General features: G+C 40.4%; 1 protein-coding gene and 1 pseudogene across 2 annotated transcripts in view; one reads left to right on the top strand and one right to left on the bottom strand.

Annotated features, from left to right (window-relative positions):
• The window catches only part of NCKAP5 (NCK associated protein 5), an 891,925-nt gene that overhangs the window by 107,345 nt on the left and 770,935 nt on the right, over positions 1-13,645 (top strand). The window lies entirely within an intron of this gene.
• On the bottom strand, positions 11,184-11,361 carry LOC131828275 (U4 spliceosomal RNA; annotated as a pseudogene).

Genomic DNA, 13,645 nt, shown 5'->3' with positions numbered 1-13,645 from the left:
TTTAAAGGATGGGAAATGCTTCAAAGAAAAGCTGCCCAAACATGCACTTTTAGGTGTAGTTCAATATGCAGCCTTTTGGACAAATGTTGAAGGAAACCAAATCAAGCATTTACATGAACTTCTTTTGCTTTAGATTTAACAAGTCTTTCCTCTTGACTGCTCAGGACACACAACTGGATTACTTGACAGGATTCCATACAGAATGGATTAGCTGAATTTGCGCTTGTTCTTCCTCCCAAGTCGATTAAATGCCTGAGTTTCCTGATGTTGGGATGGTTCGAAGGTTTGATTTGTGGCAAAGAGTTTCTGGAAGCTTAAAATGATGCCTTTCCCCTCTTCCCATAGAATAAATATCAAATTTCTTATGACGAAGAGAAGAATAAATTCAACAGGAGAATGATAGTTGCTTTCACTTCAGAAGTAAATATAAAATACTATGGGAAGAATAAATCAAAAGTATATATTTTATGTATTATGGCTTAGGACATTGATCTGCTGGCCCATGTCTGCTTTATTCTGTTACTGTGTCATGTATGCCTGTTTATAATATGTTTAAGATATGCATCTGTTTTAGTCTGATGACTTTGCTCAGCAGTGCATTTAGAGCTGAGTAGGGCACGAGGCCCGTAAGTGTGGATAGGGTCATGGGAAGTCCTGTATGTGGAACCCTGTCTCAGCAGCCTGGACTGACGGGCTACTCTTCAGTCTACCGAGATGCGGGCCACAGAGAGAGGTGCAAGATGACACTGCCTTGACACTGAATTTTCCTCTGTTTAAAGAAACAGATTTTGAGATTAAGTTGTTAATCAGATTAACTTTGGGTTAATTATTTACAGAAGACTGCTAATTGCCTGAGTTCAGGGACCTTGCCATTTATCTCTGAATTCTTATGTAGCTCCGTAAAAGCTGAAAATGGAATTTTCTCTTAAACATTGACCCTCTCTTGGATCTGTGTGATTTGATTTCGAGCCACCAATGGCTTGGTTGTGGGGAGGACAGTGAGTGGGTGACAGATGGAGCTGGACATGTGTCATGCATGTTGACTCCTCATCAGGAAGCCATGAACTTCACCCACCACCCCCCACCTCCATGTAGAATCACCCACTCAGCTATACCAATGGCCCTTGCTTGGTTGGTTCCTTGTCTAACTGGTCTTCCACATTTCATGTTATTGGGATTATCCTTGCAATTCACCTGAAGGCCTTCCTTCGCGGACTGTACTCTTTTGCTCTCTTTCCTTGGTTCCTATTCTTTCTCACCCAAATCAGTATATACATTTCCAGCTTGTGTTCTCTAACTTCTCTCTCATCCCTATTCCTCCTCACCCTTCACTTCTTGCTGGCCCTCCCTGTCACCCCTTCCCTTCATTGTCCTTATCCCCTCCACCAATCCAGCTGTCACCTCCACACGCATGCCTTCCGGATGTGCACCTTTAATTTCCAAGTACTCTTCCAAGCTTGAGTTTCACCTTCTAATTAGGCATCTTCATCTCCAGGGCAATAGAAAGCCAGCATGTTCAGAACCAAGCTCGTCTTAGAAGGGTAGCAGACCATAGTGGTCAAGACTGTAGATTCTGGAGCCAGGTTGCCTCAGTCCACCTCTTTCCTGCCTCCCTTACTTAGTAGCTGGGCGATCTTGGTGTAAGTTGTTTTAACTCACTTTGCCTCAGTGTCTTTATTGTGAAAATAGATGTAATAAACCTACATACCTCTAACAGTTATGAGAACTGAATGAGTTATTACACGTGAAGAGCTTAGAGATGCCTGAAACGTAGTAAGAATGTAAGGTCATGTTAACTGTTTTCATCGTTTTATTATTTTTATTTTCTTTTAGCCTTAGAAAACTTCAGCTTCTGAAAGATTCTTTTCCTTAAGATCATATGTATTTGTGACATTGATCAATTTTCCAGTGACCCAACTTGAATTATAGGACTTACATTCTTCTCTCACTGTCAACCTTCTATAAATTATTAAGACTTTGAGATTTTTCTAATTATTATGTGTCTTGTTTCTCTGCCTTTTTCTCCTTCTGCTATAATCACAACATTAATTCTTCCTCTGTGAACCCACAGGAGAGCTACACACTTTGTCTCCTGCAGCCATTCAGTCCTCACTCCCTCTCTTCAAAGGTCTGTCCTGCATTATCACAAGGCTAATTTCCCTGAAACACAAGCTGAATCATGCCATCTTCACCTGAAACCACCACCACCCTGCCACAACTACACACACCCTGGACACTGAATGGTATCTATCTAAATCCTTCAACCCAGTTGAAATGTCCTGTGCAACCTCTTTTTCACTTACTGCTCCTTGGTTGTTCCTCCAGGGAATCCATATTAGAGTAATCTGCTCTAATTGCTATTCCCTAAAAGTACTTAACTTCCTTCTACCTCTGTGCTTCTGCTCACCTCCTTCCCTCTCCCTGAGCTATCCCCTGCTCACTCTCCCAGGACTTTCAAGATCCTGTCTTTCCTCTGGGACCAACTGGAATGACAACCCACCCTATTAAGCCTTCTTGGATCGCTCCAGTGAGAAGTGATCTCTTGCTAGAAGAACCAAATAGCACTTTGCATTTACTCTTCCGAGGTACACTTATTTACTGCAGACAGAAAGGCTGAGTATTGTGTAGTGAGAAGGATTTGGAGTTTGACATTATAGGAACTGGGATTTTAGTTCAGGGTCTACCAAAGTGAGCCTCCATCTTCTCATTTATAAAATAGCAATAACAATAAGTATATCACAGACTTTTATGAGAATTAAATCAGATATATGTGAAAAGTGCTTTTAAAGCAGCATTTTAAAAAGTTTCATTTAAAACTAGTTGCTTTACATTGTCTTCTTCATATCTTTATATCCCCACCACACTTTACATAATGTCAGCTTTTCAGAATTGGTGTCAAATAAATTATTTGTGAACAAATCCATAAGATTCGACTTGTAAAGCATTCTTACCATGACTTTCTTCTTTTCAAAAATCCATCTCTCACAGTAATGGTGACCAAGTAGACTTGGGAGCCATTTCAAGACAGTGAAACATGAGAAAGTTAAATTACCTGATACTTTTACAACTTGCTTTCTTGAATAAGGAGAATGGCCTTTTAATAAATTATTTCCTTTCCTAAATAAATCACTCAGTCACAAGGAATGTTTAATGTCTTCATATAAAAGTAATAAAATGACCTATGAGATTATTTCTTGTTGTCATATGGCATCTATTCTGGCACCTTGAGATCCTAAAAGGCAAAGAATTAGTTAAGACTATTGTTTACGTGGAGAGCACAATCCATTGGAAATCATGATGAGTCGAGGTCATAGGAATCTGCTGAGGAGGGATCATTCAGAGAGCAGATAGATTCAAAGGAGCAACGGGACCACCTCCTGCCCCACTGTCAGGTCTTGGATTCAGAGGTGCTGGCAAGCTAGTGGTGGGGAAACCCTGACTCTGTTCTGCCCTAGTCAGTGGGAAGGCAAGGATCCAAGTGCAGGGAAGGGAACCACAGGACCCTGGCCAGACACTAGAGATAGCACCCACAGGGAGGCTTCTAATAATCTCCCAACTTTAGCCTGATGTCTCACATTTGTGATCTCACACTATCCTTTTAAAACCCCACTAGGGTAAGGAAGGCAAGGCTCGTCATCCCCCTGTTCGACAGGAAAGAGTGAGAAGGAGAATGGGTCTCCACTTCCCTCTTGTAGATAAAGAAGGTATTTTTAAGCAATACCCAGAGAAGTTTAACTAAAAAGAATCCTTCTAGTTGTGTCTTTAGGAGGTCTTTATAGTTTGGCAAAGTGTCTGGGCCCCTTACATCCTCGTGTTAGCACTTCCACTGTGCTTACAGTGCCCTGAAGTGCTGTGGGTACTTCTCTAGATCGTGTTACCAAAGCTTAAGGGCATTAGTCCTTCATTCTGTCTGATCTCTTTCCCCATGTGAAGAATGGGTCAAACTGCCCAAATTCTGGATACCTGTTAACTTTATTTAAAGACCTCAAGCAGGGGTGCCTGGGTGGCTCAGTGGGTTAAGCCGCTGCCTTCGGCTCAGGTCATGATCTCAGGGTCCTGGGATGGAGTCCCACATCGGGCTCTCTGCTCAGCAGGGAGCCTGCTTCCTCCTCTCTCTCTGCCTGCCTCTCTGCCTACTTGTGATCTCTCTCTGTCAAATAAATAAATAAAATCTTTAAAAAAAAAAATTAAAAAAAAAATAAAGACCTCAAGCAGGTCAACCATAAGAATGGGGGCATTTGGGACAATGAAATAGACAAAAGAAAGAAAGAGAAAACACTGACCATTAAAAACAACAACACTATGTTAAACACTTATAATGAAATATAGTGTCACAAAATCCTATACTTGCCAAGTTTTCCTTGTGCTTGATTAATAACCCCATGTGCAATTAAGAGTAGCTAGTTACCCTAAGCTGGAGTACGGAATTGTCAGATACATATCAAACAAGTTTGCTGAAATCTTAACTTTTAGGTTCAAAAGACAGCTACCAAGATCAAAGAGAAGGTCATCAGGAGAATGCAGATAGCCTCAACAGGTCCCTATGCTCATTGCTTCCTGCAGTCCTCTCTCCAGCAGAGAAAACAGCTCTGTGGAGGAAGAACAAAGAGCAGGTTTGAAGGAGAGGCAGGTAATGCAGGGGCAAGCCAGGGTAGCGTTTGGTGGAAGCCAGCTTGAAGCTTAGGGATCAGAGTCGAATATGTGACTCTCCAGGGGTGTGGTCCAATAGGGACAGCAGCAGCCTTGGGACATATGCTCTGGGCTGTGCCTCACAGCGGAAATGGCATCTGGGTGATTCAGGCCCCAGAGGCTGCAATCAGCTCAAAGGTCTCAGGGAGTTTCTGTGTGCAGAGTCCAGAATGGAACTGGAGGAGAGAGAAGGCTCACGGGGAAGGAGGGCTGATCCCACGGAGGAGCTTCAGTCAGAATGAAGGAGGAGGGTTCCTGCCAGGGACGGGCAGAGCCTCAGTACTTCGCCATGCCCCCTCGGTGGAGGAGTTGTGGGATTCTGATGATCAGCCAGTGGTCGTCACTGGAAGAGTACCGTTCTGCTCAAACCCAGATGAGAAGAGACCTACCGAGAGCGAAGGCCAGCATTGAACAGAGGGAGAGCAGGACCAAGCAGTGGACTCACTGTCCCCCCATCTCCTGTAGGAGCTTATGAGGCTCACAGTGACCCAGCCAGGCAAACCAGGAGAGACAAGGGAGAACGTTTCAATGCTGAATGTGACCATCTTTGAACCTGAATCCCCAAAGGAGCTGGCTTGAGAAAACACTGGAGTAACTAGTTCAAGACTTGGTTTTTGGTTTTGCCATCAGGCAGGATAGGTAGGAAAAAAAAAAAAAAAAAAAGCTACATCCTGGCAAATGTGTGTTTGGAAGTATGCGGGTCATGTAGCTTGAAAAGAAACTAACATCTAGTCTTTTACCATTGTCAGAAATGAAAGCTCAGAAATTTACATGCAGTTAATGGCAGGGACATTCTAGAATGGGAACTTTGTGGCTGCTTCTTTTTCCCAGATGGGAATGACTTTAAGCTTACAGACTTTGTCATGTGAGCAATTTCTGAGATGCCCTGACCCGACACAGTCCAGCTTCTCTGCTGCGCTGGCTGGGAATTGGCCCTTTAATGGAGGCCTGAGTTCGCACCAGAGAGGTGCTAAGTCTTCCCTTTCAACAGTTCAACAACTGCTGCCTATCGGGCACATGGGATATGCCCAACACTCCACTAGGGGCTAGTGGACCCAAGGTTAATGTGTGATTTCAGCACCAGACAGCTGGCCCACAGCCCAGTGGGACAAAAGCTCTGAAACTCCGTTATAAAGCAGCATAGTATGAAACCCACACTCGACGGTGGCAGCAGGATGGGGCTTTGGAAGCTTTGTGGTGGAGGTGATTGTACAATTTCTGTACTGATGAGAATGGAAGGAAGGGTATAGAAGGGGAGAGGGAAAGGAAAAGAAAGAGGGGAAGAATGGGAGGAAGACAGGGAGAAAGGAAGAGAGAGAGAGGGATAGGGTGGGGGAGAGAGAGGCAGAGACGGGGGAGGAGGGAATAAAGAGAGAGAGAGAAAGAGAGAGACGGTTTCCATGTTATTTCTGTTCAGCAAAAGCCTCAGAAAGCCCAGGTACACCTGCAGTCAGTTCTGTGCAGAGAACTAGCAGAGACCCATCCTACAGATCAATTTTTACTTGGTTTCTACAGCATTTGGACTTTTCTCTAAATTATGTCTAAAAACACTGAAAAGTCAGAGTGCCCATTCTCAATGTTTTCTTTCATGAACTGTTGGATGTGATGCTGTGGTCTAGCCCCCTCCTCTTCATAGTTAGCTGAGTTATTTCCCTGATAGTCTCCTTTGACTGAGCAGCTCACCCCTGGCCCATTGCTCTGATGGCGAAGATGCTTTTGCCATGCCATTCTGTGCCCAGCAAGGTTTGGCCCGTGACACTGTCGAGAGGCAACTTCCTTCAGTCTGACTCAGGAAAATGAACACAGCTTGTACTTTTCCTTCTCCACTCATTACACACTCTACCTATTGTGTGCAGCCTCTGTGCCAGAATGCTGGGGGACAGCGTTTAGTACCAAAGGTACTCCATGCCCCAAAGATACTTGTAAAGTTGGACTGAGAGACAAGACATACACCCAGAACATGGAGCTAATGCTCAAGGCTGAAAGAATTTGGGACCAGATGACAGTGATACAGACCACAGCACTAGTGATGGTCTTTGCTCCGGTGCTGACCTGTGCTTTGTAAGATGTTAGCAGCATTCCTGTCTTCTACCCACTACATGCCAGTCCACACCCCTGTTGTAACAACCAAAATTGTCTCTAGACGTTTCCAGTGTCCCCTTCAGGCTCAATCATCCCCAGTTACGAAACACTGATGCAGACCTGAAGGACATTAGGGGTCAAAGTGTGATTTGCCATTGTTACAGGGACACTGGGTCTCAGCAATGACTGAAAGATGAGGGAGGTTTTGATAGGTACGAAGGAGCGCTGGAAGACTTTCCAGGGGGGGATTCTCCTTGTCATTGTCCCCTACCTTTTACTACTGGTATTGCTCTGTCTAGAGTCAGTCATTCAGATCAGTTACTGCAGCTCTATTTTATTTCCCCTCTACCTCCTTGCCTTCCTTCCTACCTTATTCATGTACTTACCCCTTCACAGAACACCACATAGTTGCCTTTGTGTGAATGTCTCTGACAAGGACTCAGGTTTCATTTGGCCTCTCCTGCAGAGAGCTGTCTGGTAATCTGCCTTCCTCCACACTTGGCTTAGGTTTTCCTATGAAACCACACTTCATCTCTTTCTTCAGTAGATCTTTCTTGTTATTACATTCTGTTCCATTCTGAAAGCAGTGTGGCACAGTTATCCATGTTTCCCTGATTCATACTTGGGGGTAAGAAAAACAATGATACCAGGTAAAGTTTTTATGACAGAGAGACTCAGAGAATAAGACTGATGCAAAGACTCTTAAATATATAAATAAAAATTTTGAACATGGTATTAATTTTCCCTGAAATGTCATGGGAAATGCCTAAAGCAACTGGCATATCCTGAAATTACAGTTAAAAAGCCTGATGTGGGAGAAGGGGAGGGAGTGAAGCCAGTAGCATCAAAACTGCGGAATGGTCATTGGCAGATGAGGTCTGTTAAAATTTCAATATGGGATGGGTTACAAAGTTACTTATTATCTTAGTTCATTGTTCTTTTTTTTTTTTAAAGATTTTTATTTATTTATTGAGAGAGAGGTAGTGAGAGAGAGCATGAGCGAGGAGAAATCAAAGGGAGAAGCAGACTCCCCATGGAGCTGGGAGCCTGATGCGGGACTCGATCCCAGGACTCCGGGATCATGACCTGAGCCGAAGGCAGTCGTCCAACCAACTGAGCCACCCAGGCATCCCAGTTCATTGTTCATTTTGATGGTGAGCTTACTCTGTACCTTCCTTGGAATCCCCAAATTATTTTGCAAACTGCAAATTCACCAATGTGCAACTGTAGGGACAAATTGTGTCTGGCCTTTTTCTATTTACCTTAATTAATTTTTTTAAAGATTTCATTTATTTATTTGACAGAGATCACAAGTAGGCAGAGAGGCAGACAGACAGAGAGGAGGAAGCAGGCTCCCCACTGAGCAGAAAGCCTAATGTGGGGCTCAATCTCAGGACCCTGTGTTCATGACCTGAACCGAAGGCAGAGGTTTTAACCCACTGAGCCAACCAGGTGCCCCTACCTTAATTAATTTTTACGTGCGTTTTTAAAAATGTCTATTCATGTCTTCTGCCCATTATCTGTATTATTGTTTTTCAGGTGTTGAGTTGTATCAGTTCTTTATATATGGGATATTAACCCCTTGTCAGATATGTCATTTCAAATACCTTCTCTTTTTCAGTAGGTTGTTTTTCAGTTTTATTGATGGTTTCCTTCTTTTGCAGAAGGTTTTTATTTTGATTAAAACCAATAGGTTATTTTTGCTTTTGCTTCCCTTGCCTCAAGAGACATATCAAGAAAGATATTGTTATGGCCAGTGTCAGGGAAATTACTGCTTGTGTTCTCTTCTAGGCCTTTATGGTTTTAGGTCTCATATTTAGGACCTTAATCCATTTTGAGGGTTTTTTTTTTTTCCCTTCCAGTTTTTTGGTATAAATTCTAGGTTAACATACAGTATTTTGAGTTCATTTTGTGTATGGTAAAAGAAAGTAACCCAACTTCAATTCTATTCTTTTGCATGTTGCTGTCCAGCTTTCCCAACACCTTTTGTTAAAGAATCTATCTTTCCCATTGCATATTCTTACCTCCTTTGTCAAAGATGAATCATATAATTGTGGGTTTGTTTCTGGGTTTTCTATTCTGTCCTATTCATCTTTGTGCCTATTTTTGCTCTAGTACCGTACTATTTTGATTACAAAAGCTTTGTAACTTTAAGTCTGGAATTCTAATGCCTCTAGTTTTGTTTTTCTTTTTCAAGATTGCTTTGGTTATTCTGTGTCTTTTGTGGTTTCATACATGTTTTAAAATTGTTTTGATTCTGTGAAAAAAGATGTTGGTATTTTGATAGGGATTGCATTAAATGTATAGATTGTTGTGAGTAGCATGAACATTTTAACAATATTTGTTCTTCCAATCCATGAGGATGGAATATCTTTCCATTTCTTTGTGTCACCTTAAATTTCTTTCATCAATGCTTTATAGTTTTCAGAGTATAGTTCTTTTACCTCTTGGTTAAGTTTATTCTTAGGAATTTTATTATTTTGATGTAATTATAATTGGGATTATTTTCTTAATTTCTCTTTCTGCTGCTTTGTTATTAAGTATATGATACAATATATTTCTGTACATTGATTTTATATCATCCAGAATTCATTTATTAGTCTAGTAGTTTTCTGGTGGAGTCTTTAGGGTATTCTCTATATAGTATCATGCCATCTGCAAATAATGAAAGTTTTATTTCTTCCTTAGCAATTTGGAAGCCTTCTCTTCCTTCCTTCCTTCCTCCTTCTCTCCTCCTTTCCTTTCTTTTCTTTTCCTTCCCTTTCTCCTTTCTCTTTTTCTCTTTCTTTCTCTCTCCCTTTCTCTCTCTCTATCTCTCTCTCTCTCTTTCTTATTGATGTGGCCAGGACTTTCACTATTGTGTTGAATAAAAGTGGTAAGAATTGACATCTTTGTCTTATTCCTAATCTTAGGTGGAAAGCCCTCCGTTTTTCACCATTGAGTATGACATTCAATGTTATTTTTCCATATGTGGCTTTTATTGTGTTGAATAACCTACACTGTTGAAGGTTTTTAATCATGAATGGATGTTGTACTTCATCAAATGCTTTTTCTACATTTATTGAAGTGATCATATGTTTTTTAATCCTTTCTCTTGTTGATGTGATGTATCATGTTAATTGATTTGTAAATATTGAACCACACTTGCATCCCAGGAATAAATCCATTTTATTGTGGTAAATGATATTTTTATTAGATTTATTTATTTACTTATTTGAGAGAGAGAGAGAGAGAGAGAGAGCAAGTGCACATGAGAAGGGGAAGGAGAAGAGAAAGAGAGAGAATCTGAAGTAGACTCCACACTAAGTGTGGAGCCCAAATGGGTCTTGATCTCATGACTCTGTGATCATGATCTGAGCTGAAATCAAGAGTCAGACACTTAACCTAATGAGCTACCCAGGTACCCCAAGAATGGCTTTTTAATGGATTTTGGGATTTGGTTAGCTAATATTTTGTTGAGAAGTTTTGCATGTATGTCCATCAGAGATACTGGTATGTAGTCTTCTTTAACCTGTCTTTGGTATCTTTTATCTCTTTTTGGTGTCTTTATCTTTTCTTTCTTTCTTTTTTTTTTTTTTTTTTTTCTTAATTAGGGTGCTACTGGTCTCATATAATGAATTTGGAAGCTTCTCTTCCTCTTCTATTTTGTGGAACAATTTGGGAAGAATAGGTATTAACTCTTCTTAAAAGTTTGGCAGAGTTCATCTGTGAAGCCATCTGGTCCTAGACTTCCCTTTGTTGGGAGCTTTTGATTATTGATTAAATTTCCCTGATGACAATTGGTCTGTTCAAATTTCCTATTTCTTCCTGATTCAGTTTGGGGGAGGTTATATATTTCTTGAAATTGACCTATTTCTTCTAAGTTGTCCAGTTTGTTGGCATATAATTTTTCATAATATTCTCTTACAGTTCTTTGTATATCTATGGTGTTGGTTGTTATTTTTCCTCTTTCATTTCTAATTTTGCTTATTTGAGTCCTCAAATAAGAACAAGAATGAATATGTGTGTGTGTGTGTGTATACATGTATATATACATATACATCCAGAACTATACCTAGAACTATACATCCAGAGTTTTAAAAGACCTTTAAAGCTGACCAGGTTCATTTGTATGTCTTGAGTGGGCTCATTCTTAGTAATACTAATGCCACTCGTTTGGGTCAGTCACTCACTCATAAGGGATATAAACCATTCACTCATTTAAACCTCACAGTCTGCAGGGGTAGATATCATTAGTATCCTTATTTCACAGGTGAAGAAACTGAGGTACAGAGATGTTAAACATTTAACCCCAGATCCCATGGCTGGAGGTGTAGAATTGGGCTTGAATTTAGTCCATCTTGTTCTAGAGCCCATGCTCATGAGTACCATATTCCATTCTGTCTCACACACTTTAAAACCTTTCTTAGGTCAGTGTTTCTGTTCACCAAGGAAATGTGTATGGATTAAGCTCTTACTACATGCCAGGCACTGTGCCAATGATACACACTATTATCACAGTGTTGTACATTATTATACCCATTTTATAATTAGCAATAATCGCGCCTCAGATAAACATCATTGGCTACGATACTGCCACAGCGCAAAGCTTTTTATACCCATTTTATAAATGATGAATCACTCTGGCTCACCTCTATGTCAAGGGTCAGAGCTCGAAGGAAATTCTAGATTTTGTCTTCAAACTTGTACCACCTCCTTCCCTCACTCTCCACCTGCACACACCAGCTTTATTTAGAGAAGTACTAATTAAACCTCTATAGTGTGTTTCGTACTGCGTAGACCTTGAAGAATAGAGGAGCTGGTCAGTTCATCCTGGAAGCACTTATACCATCAATCTGTAAGCAATACACGAAGAGAGATATGAGATAATTAGCAAAAAATGACAAGTTCTGCTGTGGTAAAATGCCAGTGTTTAAGACATAGAATAAAAATATCCCCAGAAATGCTTATGGAAGGGAGAGTTTTAGAGAGATTATAATTATAGGAACTGTGTTCTTGGACAGTCCCACTTTTGAAATATTTGGCCTAATTCTGTTAGTTTCCTTGTCAGTCTTAACAGTTGTGGTGCCTGGGAACGGGGGAGGTAGGCTGCAGTGAGCTCTTGACAGGTGTGTACTGAGTCAACAATGACAAAATCATAGTGTTTTTGGTTAATAGGCAGAAGAGGCAGGTTATTGTTATGACTAGGTTATTGTTTGTAGCATTTGTACTTTTATTTTCTGCACAAGTGATGCTCAGTACCACATAGCTTTCCACTCAGTCCTTGAATTGGTCAAGAACAGTGGCCTGCTCCAGAATCAAAATAGGTCTTTACTTCTACATATGCTTATCCCTTTAAGTGTTGTATTTGGCACCACTGCCCCATCTTTTTCTAGCTTTGTTAATCTTATTTTCAGCCCCTGAAAAGAGCAATATATCCCAAGTACAATCATTAATTGAATATGATTCAATCTGGACTCATCTTTCATAAGAAACCGAAGAAGGAAATTCAATTAGAGTCACCTTTTCCATTTCAATAGATCAAGTCATCCCCTTTCACAGTTAAAATTATGAAAGTTTATCTTCTTAGTGGAAGGTTTTAGGAAAATTTGGATTCCTGTCAAATATTTAGTGTTATATCCCAGGATCGAGAGTAATCCAGCCTTTTAGCAGCTTGCCCTGAATTTCTGCCGATGCAATCTCTCTTTTGGAAGCTTTGGAATAAAAGGCATTCTGTACTCTGCCATGACTCAAAGTATTCAGCAGAAATGGTAACAAGATCAAACAATTTTAGGACAAGTTATTGTGCCTTCTGGTCATGAAAGTGCAGACACCTCAATCTCATTCCCATAGCTCAGTGTTGATCTACTTGCTCTTCAGAGAAAATTGAAATTATTGAAACCAGGTTTTAAGTTTGTGTGAGTATTTTGAGGTTGATCTAAAATTACAAATTAGTAGCAGTAGTAAAAAACAAAATGTGATAGAATAAAATACAACCTAATTACTTGATTGGTTAAATTAGGTCAAATACCTCTAGAGAATAATATTTTTACTCTTATTTTCAGAGTTAACATTTACAGAATCTATTTTAGGGTCTAGATGTTCTAAGTGCCTTACTTTTCTCAAACCTTTATTTATTTGACTCCAAAGGCATGGACTACAGCCCCTAGACTGTAACCCCAAATTATACTGCTTTTGTAACCCTAGTTGATAGGCCCATTTTGCCAGGAATAAAAGATCTATAATATTTTATCCAAAGTTATCTGCAAATCTGTATTGGGAATTATAGTTATATGTAAATAACTGGAATTATTTTGTCCCCCCAAGCTTTATTTTACAGTCTGATGGTATGATGTGTTACAAGTATAATCATAAAAGGGTTTATTTATGCAAAGCTTTCTATGTATTTTCAATGAGTTCTGCCTCAAAGCACTGTTCAAACAGAAACCCTAGTGTCCCCTGGTATTCCAGCTAAAAAGGTAAATATTTGTAATAGGCATACTGTAGCCATATTCTCAACATTGGCAAGAGCATTCATTTCTTTTCATGCCATGCTGCCAGAAGCTGGCACCCACCAACACCTGTGGCTCACATCGAAATGTGAGTCCTAGGTTGGTGTTTTCTTTTCCACTGAAGGGTTCTAGTGAACAGGAGAGAGGCATGGACTTCAGGCTCTGAATTGCAGAATAAAGAAATAACACTGGATCCATTAGCAACTCAAATTACAGAGATCCCAAGGGAGAACTAAGTTGGACTCTCCACAGTCACAACATTCTAGAACAGTGCTTTCACCAAGTATTTTTTTTTTTTTTAAGATTTTATTTATTTATTTAAGAGAGAGAGAGAGGGAACACAAGCAGGGGGAATGGAGAGGGAGAAGCAGACTTTCCAGGGG

Source organism: Mustela lutreola, chromosome 3 (genome assembly GCF_030435805.1).
Source record: "Mustela lutreola isolate mMusLut2 chromosome 3, mMusLut2.pri, whole genome shotgun sequence".
In the NCBI taxonomy this organism is placed as follows: domain Eukaryota; kingdom Metazoa; phylum Chordata; class Mammalia; order Carnivora; family Mustelidae; genus Mustela; species Mustela lutreola.
The sequence above is the reverse complement of the archived record's forward strand: the minus strand, read 5'-3'. Positions and strand labels throughout refer to the sequence as shown.